Source organism: Callorhinus ursinus, unplaced genomic scaffold, assembly GCF_003265705.2.
Source record: "Callorhinus ursinus isolate GAN/ISIS: 27379988/994484 unplaced genomic scaffold, GSC_fseal_2.0 scaffold14, whole genome shotgun sequence".
Taxonomy (NCBI): Eukaryota; Metazoa; Chordata; class Mammalia; order Carnivora; family Otariidae; genus Callorhinus; species Callorhinus ursinus.
In genome coordinates this window covers 30,466,191-30,474,574 of record NW_027397076.1, presented here as the reverse complement: position 1 = coordinate 30,474,574, position 8,384 = coordinate 30,466,191, and the positions used below count along the sequence as shown (strand labels likewise).

Sequence of the window (8,384 nt, the reverse complement as noted above, 5' to 3'; positions counted from 1 at the left end):
CCCTAATCCAATCTCACTGATGTCCTTATAAGAAGAAGAAATTAGGACACAAAGAGACACGGGCCTACGCACACAGATGGATGACCATGTGAAGGGGCAGTTAGCGGGATGACCACCTGCCGGTCAAGGAGAGACTCCTCAGAAGAGACTGAAGCTACTGAAATTTTGATTTTGACTTCCAGCATCCAGAACCGGGATAAATGTTTCTGTTGGTTAAGCCATTCAGTCTGTGGTATTTTGTTACGGCCGTCCTGGTAAACTGACATAGAGCGGGAGCTGCCCCCACCTCAGTGTTCTTTTTTTTTTTATTTTAATTCCAATATAATTAACATACAATGTTATATTAGTTTCAGGTGTACAATATAATGATTCAACAATTCTATACATTACTCAGTGCTCATCATGCTGCCTCTATGTTTTTTATCAATGCATCCCTCAAATTCCATGGCAGATTTGTAAAATATATAATATTATATCAAAAACAAAAAGAAAAAGTTAAGAGTAATTTGATTTGTTTTTCTTTTAAAGATTTTTATTTATTTATTTGAGAGAGAGAGCGAGAAAGAGAGAGAGCAGAAGCCAGGGGAGGGGGGAAGAGGCAGAGGGAGAAGCAGACTCCCCACTGAGCAGGGAGCTCAATGTGGGGCTCCGACCCAGCACCCTGGGATCATGACCAGAGCTGAAGGCAGACGACCAACCTACTGAGTCACCCAGGCTCCCCAAGAGTAACTTGATTTGAACTTTTTTTTTAGGTAGGCCAAAGTGGGGGAGGGGAACAAGATTGATAAGCTTAACTGCCTAAAACAAAACAGCCACCAAGAAACTAATATTTATTGTAAGAAAATTCTAAGCAAAACTAAGAGCCAAATAAAACAGGAAAATTATTTAATCTTCAAAGAAATCTTAAAAATCAACTTTATGCCAGTAAAATGTAAACCTTAGATAAGGTTTGATATATTGATTGATATATTGATATATTCCTAGAAAAATAGAACTTACCAAAACGAACTAAAAAAAAAACAACTATGTATTATAACCATTGAACAAATTGAATCAACATTGTAAAATCCATCTACAAAGACTATATCAGGGGAAATGGATTTAGAGGTGAATTCCTAGCAAACATTCTAAAACCAGATCATTCTATTCATATAAAAACACTTCAAGAAAATTTAAAAAGAGGACGCAAACATTCTCCAACTCAAATTAGCAGGAAAAAGCCAAAAAACATGAGGCCAACTTACAGAAGAAATGCAAAGAACAAATAAACATATTTTAAAAGATCCAAATGCACTAGTAAGCTAAAATTCAAATTAAAACCATAATTAGATGCCATTTTTGCTTCTCAAATTTGCAGTTATTTTGTGGGTGTAGCATTTGAAGACGGGTAAGAGAACAAATTGTTACAACTTTTATGGAGAACAACCAGAGAAATTTGGCAAAATGTATTAAAAGCGTTTTTAAAAATATGTGTTTTAAATACAGTAATTTTCTACTTATAGGAATGTATTTTCAGCAAATAATCAGAAAAGTGGGCAAATGAGTATGCTTACCATAACATGATTAAATAAGAGGAAAAATTGATTAAGATTATAATATTCCTATATGAGAGAATGATTAAATGTATCCTAGTACATCCATTCAAAAGGGTGGCTTGCACCATATAAATGCTACGTTTTCTTTTTTCTTTTTTTCTTTTATTTATTTATTTGTCAGAGAGAGGGAGAGGGAGAGAGAGCATGCACAAGCAGGGGGAGTGGCAGGCAGAGGGAGAAACAGGCTCCCTGCTAAGCAAGGAGCCTGATTCTGGGACTCCATCCCAGGACCCTGGGATCATGACTCAAGCAGACACTTAACCAACTGACCCACCCAAGCGTTCCTAAATATTACATTTTCAAAAGGTATTTGGTGAACTGGAAAAAAAAGGTAATGATACAATAACAGATAAACACAGCAGAAAATGAAATTAGAGCTGAAATGTGATCCCCACTTTATATGAAAAATACTGAAGAGAAAGACATTAATGACATCAAAATCTTTATGGAGGTTATTTTTATGTTCCAAGAACATATGATATTTACTTTTTAAAATTCTTCTGTGGTTCCCAAGGTTTCTGCAAGTATATGTATCACTTTCACAATCAGAAGAAAAGCAAATATGTTTTAAGGTGTCAGGTGCACTTACCTATAGTGTGAAAGGTCCTAGTTAGAGTAGGGGTGGGGCAGGAAAAAGGTGGACTGAACCACTGAAGGAACATTGCCGGAGAATTAACGAGAATCTGTAGAAAGTACAAAATATTTGCAGATAGATAGACACAAATTTTAATCTTGGTTCAGCCATTCAGGAGATATGTCTTCCTTTGAAGCTGCCTTACCTATAGACTAAAAAGTCTTCCTTGTAGGGCTCTTAAATAGATGAGCTTATATATTTAGTATGCCTAGCACAATATCTAATATAGTGTGTGTTTTCCATAAAACTTAGATCCTGTCCCCTTACTACTACCTGAATCTTATCTTTTGAGCTCTTAGTTTTGATCTTTTTGCCTAAGATCAAATTGATGTTACCAGTATTTCCACTATGACCAATTAAAACTTAGTTCCATAAGGCCCTGTCCTTGCAAGGTAAATTTTAAAATGACATTCGGCACAGCTAAATACAAAAATACATCTCCTTCAGGCATAATTAATTGAGAGGAAATAATTCATCCAAAGAGGACTAAAAAATATATTAGCTGAGTTGACAATTACTTGACTGATCTTACTAATCATTTCAAAGTCAAAACAGTTATACATGGAGACAAAGTGAGTCAATTTATTAATTAGACAATATCCTAATTACCCATCTTGTTGTCCATCAGTAATTTTTAAAAGCACCGAAAAATTCCATATTGTTGTGAAAAGCAAAATAAGAACATTTTTTTTGTTGAATTATTTCATAAACTGTTCTTACATGTTCTTATTTTATTTAAGATTAGGTAGTATTAATAGAATCAATAAATAGTGATAAGTGATCAGTATTTGCTGTTGATAATTTTTTGTATGGGTTTTACAGAGTTGATTATAAAGAACTTGAGGGAACACCAGGCACCATGTTTCTAAAATATCTGCCTTGTTTAAATATACACAAAGCAGTATTATACATTTATACATAAATATTTTAGATTAAGACAACTGTTTGAATGATGACTCTGACCAGCCTATATTTCTACAATTTGAAGCAAACATGCTTTGTCATGAAACCTTGAATTAACCAAGAAAACATCTCAGTGTGCAGAAAATGAATTTTGGCTTTGGGGGCGTAATGTTCTGCTTCTATCACAAAGCTGAAGAACTGAGCAGTGATGTTTGCCTGACTGTTCTTTTCAGCTGAATGGAATGGAAAATTACACAAAAATTAAACAAAGAAACTGCCTTGACTTTCTCAATTGCTTGGAAATGGAAGTGTTTATTCAAGCAATTTACATGGTGGCCTTGGCCCACAGTGCCCTTGATTATCATAAATTGTTCTCCAGAGGTGTAAGAGAAGCCACTGGAGGCATACGCTTTCTTCACTTTGTCCCTGCTAAACTCCATCTGGTCTGGATTTTTGCATCCAACAGGTCTTGTGGTTTCCAGCCTCCTCTTTTCGTGATCCAACCATCTTTTCAGAATATGAATAAATTTCTTTCACTTCCTTACCTAAAATCCTCAAATGGCTGCCTGTTGTGCTTAGAATAAAATCAGAATCCCTAACCACAGCCTACAAGTCCCTATAAGCTCTGGCCTCTGACATCATCTTACAATCCTCCCTGCTTCTACACTGGGCTCTACCCATACTTTCCTTTTTACTGTTGCTTAAACACATCAAATTCATTCCCACCTCAGGACACTTGCTCCTGCTTGCTGTTCCCTTCACCTGGAATGTCTTGCCCTAAGACTTACCTATTATTGTTTTGTTGTTGTTGTTACTGTTTTTCACTCAGGTCTCAGGTCAAATACAATCTCCTCAGAGAGATGTTCTAAAACCTCCCAATCCAGAGCAGAACAGCCTTTCTGCCTAGTTACTTTCCCCTAGGCCCGTGCTTTTTTTTCCTCCATAACACTTGTCACTAGCTGACATTATTTTATTCATTTATTTTATTTATGGTCTTTCTACTCCTAACTAAAGTTTCATCTTCATAAAAGCAACTATCTTGTGGATCATATTCACTGCTGTATCCTTAATATCTAGGGTAGTGATGAGCACACATTACTCAGTCCATAGATACTTGAACAAATAAATCAGCTGTGCAATGCATCAGTTGGGACTTTTTTATTTGCAAGCAACAGAAACTAACTCTAGCCCATTTAGGCAGAAAGGCATTTACTGGAAGGCTATCACATGGCTCTCAGAAGAGCTAGGATAGCTGGAGAAATAGGCTTAGAAGATAGGCAGGGAGGTTCTCTTACATCGACCGCCTAAGAGTCGCGCTGTAAGAAGCCACAACCTCTCCTCTTCCTCTCTGCCATCTGCTCGGCAGACGCAAAGCAGCAACCATGCGTGAGTGCATCTCCATCCACGTGGGCCAGGCTGGTGTCCAGATCGGCAATGCCTGCTGGGAACTCTATTGCCGGGAACACGGCATCCAGCCCGATGGCCAGATGCCAAGTGACAAGACCATCGGGGGAGGAGATGACTCCTTCAACACCTTCTTCAGTGAGACGGGCGCCGGCAAGCATGTGCCCAGGGCCGTGTTTGTAGACCTGGAACCCACCGTCATTGATGAAGTTCGCACCGGCACCTACCGGCAGCTCTTCCACCCTGAGCAGCTCATCACCGGCAAGGAGGACGCTGCCAACAACTACGCCCGAGGGCACTACACCATCGGCAAGGAGATCATTGACCTTGTCTTGGACCACATTCGGAAGCTGGCTGACCAGTGCACAGGTCTTCAGGGCTTCTTGGTTTTCCACAGCTTTGGAGGGGGAACTGGTTCCGGGTTCACCTCCCTGCTGATGGAACGTCTCTCTGTCGATTATGGCAAGAAGTCCAAGCTGGAGTTCTCCATTTACCCAGCCCCCCAGGTTTCCACAGCTGTAGTTGAGCCCTACAACTCCATCCTCACTACCCACACTACCCTGGAGCACTCTGATTGTGCCTTCATGGTAGACAATGAGGCCATCTATGATATCTGTCGTAGAAACCTCGATATTGAACGCCCAACCTACACTAATCTAAATAGGTTGATAGGTCAAATTGTGTCCTCCATCACTGCTTCCTCCGATTTGATGGAGCCCTGAATGTCGATCTGACAGAATTCCAGACCAACCTGGTGCCCTAACCCCGCATCCACTTCCCTCTGGCCACCTATGCCCCCGTCATCTCTGCTGAGAAAGCCTACCATGAACAGCTTTCTGTAGCAGAGATCACCAATGCATGCTTTGAGCCGGCCAACCAGATGGTGAAATGTGACCCTCGGCATGGTAAATACATGGCCTGCGGCCTGTTGTACCGTGGCAACGTGGTTCCCAAAGATGTCAACGCTGCCATTGCCACCATCAAGACCAAGCGTACCATCCAGTTTGTGGACTGGTGCCCCACTGGCTTCAAAGTGGGCATTAATTACCAGCCTCCCACTGTGGTGCCCGGTGGAGACCTGGCCAAGGTGCAGCGGGCCGTGTGCATGCTGAGCAACACCACAGCCATCGCTGAGGCCTGGGCTCGCCTGGACCACAAGTTCGACCTGATGTATGCCAAGTGTGCCTTTGTTCACTGGTATGTGGGGGAGGGCATGGAGGAAGGAGAGTTTTCTGAGGCCCGTGAGGACATGACTGCCCTGGAGAAGGATTATGAGGAGGTTGGTGTGGATTCTGTTGAAGGAGAGGGTGAAGAAGAAGGAGAGGAATACTAAAGTAAAAAATGTCACAAAGGTGCTGCTTTTACAGGGAAGCTTATTCTGTTTTGAACATTGAAAAGTTGTGCTCTGATCAGTTAATTTGTATGTAGCAGTGTATACTCACATACAGTTACTGACCTATGCTTTAAAACACAATGCTTTGTTACAGACCCAAGCTGTCCATTTCTCTGATGGGTTTGAATAAAGTATTCCCTGTCTTAAATGAAAAAAAAAAAAAAGAAGAAGAAGATAGGCAGGAAGCACAGCTGGAGAGCCAGAATCACAATGAAAGTGATACCAAGAAACTGACCAGAAAAACGCCACCCTCGGCCCTGCTCTAGTCATGGGCACCGGACATTCTACTACGGTTGTCCTCGCCATCGCTGCTACTGGACACTGGTTGCTGCTGATCTAACCCTCAGACTGAACCCTCTTGCCTGAGCTTCTTTACTTCTTCTTTTCCACGCTTGATTCCCTTGCAGCAACAATCTCAGCTACCTGTTTACAATCATAGTTGAAGGTAAATTATGAAAAAAATAGTTTCTAGCCTTTGGGACCTTTATAGCGGAAGGTGGGTCTTGTCTTATCACCATAAAATCAAAAAAATGTGAGAAGCAAATTATTGCTTTTATAATTTATGATTAGCCATGACCCAGAAATACATTGATCTTGCTGCCCATAGCAGGTCTTTCCACTGATTCAATAATCATATATTGAATGTCTTCTATTTTCTCTTTTGATAAATGGTTATTGAGTCAATGAATGGTTAGGGAAAGAAAGGTGATGACAATCTCAGGACTGGTTATAATTAACCCCATAAAATATAAAGAGCCAGGCAAAAGCCTAATCATCTCAGGTATCTATAGGGAGATTTAAAACACTGATGAAAGAACATGCCTCCACTGCAAGGCCAAGCGTTCATAATCATGTGATCTCCCTTTGCAAAAACTCATCAGAGCAGAGACAGAAGATTTGGACTCTAGATCCGGAAGTCGTACACCCTCACTGAGTGATTGTGGGCAAGTCTCTAAGCCTTGTCCCTTTAACTGTAAAATGAGAATATTAATAAAATTATAGCCTTCTATTACTGCCTCACCAAGGTTTTCTGAGGATCATATGGTACAATACACAAGTATACCTCAAAGAATAAAAGATAGGCAAAATGCATGTAAAGTATCAGTATTATAAATAACAAGATCTATTGCAGTTGGGGGCCATATCTATCCTAATCACAAGAGCTACCATGTATTTAACCTTTGCTAGGTATTCCAAACATGCATGGCCCCTCATTCTCTCAGTCTGTCTTCCCCTGCCAACCTGCCTGAGTACGAGTATCTTTCTTAGGTCTGTACCAGATCTACTAGATCCTCTTGAGGACCCTCTCCTTCCTTCTTAGCCTCATGCTTCCTATGGGGAGATTTTAGTTAAACTAGACATAGTCTTGGTCTCCCTCCCTAGGGAGGGATTTGACTGATGCGTTTGAGGGGTAAGAAAGTGATCCTCTTTAAGACTGTTAAGTACTAATAAGTCATTTTTGCCCTCTATGTCATGTTGGCCATTTTGCCCTATACTTGACAATCTCTCTGCAGGAAATATAATTCTCATTATAATGTTTATTATCAATATGTATGATTTTATTTATTGTAAAACCTCAGATCTTAGAGATTTGATTTGTTCAGGCAATGGCTGGCTATGTCACATATAGAATATTTTATGTATATTAATTCTGGGCAGATTTACCCTGAGAATATTTTGGCAGCTCTACCTTTATTCATAATCAAAGGAATAAAGACTTTCCGCTTGTGAACACTTTAAAATGTGCATTAATTTTAAGTCGCTAACACGGTAAAACATGGAAATGTGATATATAAAGAATGAAAACACAAGTCATGGTGCTTACAACACAAGAGAAGCACAGTGGGCAGATTTTTTTTTAAGCCTCTGCTCAATAGGGAATAGAAAAAAGAAAACACAAATGTCTCTGTCTTGCTCAGGGAAGCCTTGCCTTTGTGTGCTATTTCCAGGCAGATGAAAAGGCAAAGAGAAACTCCAGCCTGCATAGCTCCCCTGGGATTTGAAAGAACAAAAGAAAAGCAAACACTCCCCTGCTTCCAAGAATGACAGTTAGGCAAGAATAGTCTGTCTTTTCTTTTTGTTTCTTCTTCTCCCTTATTATTAAACAACAACAAAAAAGATTAGTGATAAAGCAGAAATCCTTTTTAAAATTATTTTGGTCAGAGTTTAGCATTTTTTGGAAAACTACAGCAAAGCTTATTTTGTTCCCCTCCTTTGAACATTCATCACTAATTCCCAAGCAGATTTTGATTCTTTCGTGATACACTCAACATTTAAAACTTCCGATTTCTTCAGGTTATCTGTATTATTAATTGAGTACCCTCAGTTAATGCTGATTTGCAAATGACTTCCTTATAGTACCTAAAACCTCTCAAAGCCTGTTCCTAGGACTTCAGCTCATCCTACGTGTCCACCCACCCACTGTGCTGTGACAGTGAGCTGCCGCTAGGACAGA

The 8,384-nt window shown here is 40.0% G+C and overlaps 1 pseudogene; it reads left to right on the top strand.

Annotated features, from left to right (window-relative positions):
- The first annotated feature begins 4,439 nt into the window (after positions 1-4,439).
- On the top strand, positions 4,440-6,094 carry LOC112832414 (tubulin alpha-1A chain-like; annotated as a pseudogene).
- Positions 6,095-8,384: the final 2,290 nt, after the last annotated feature.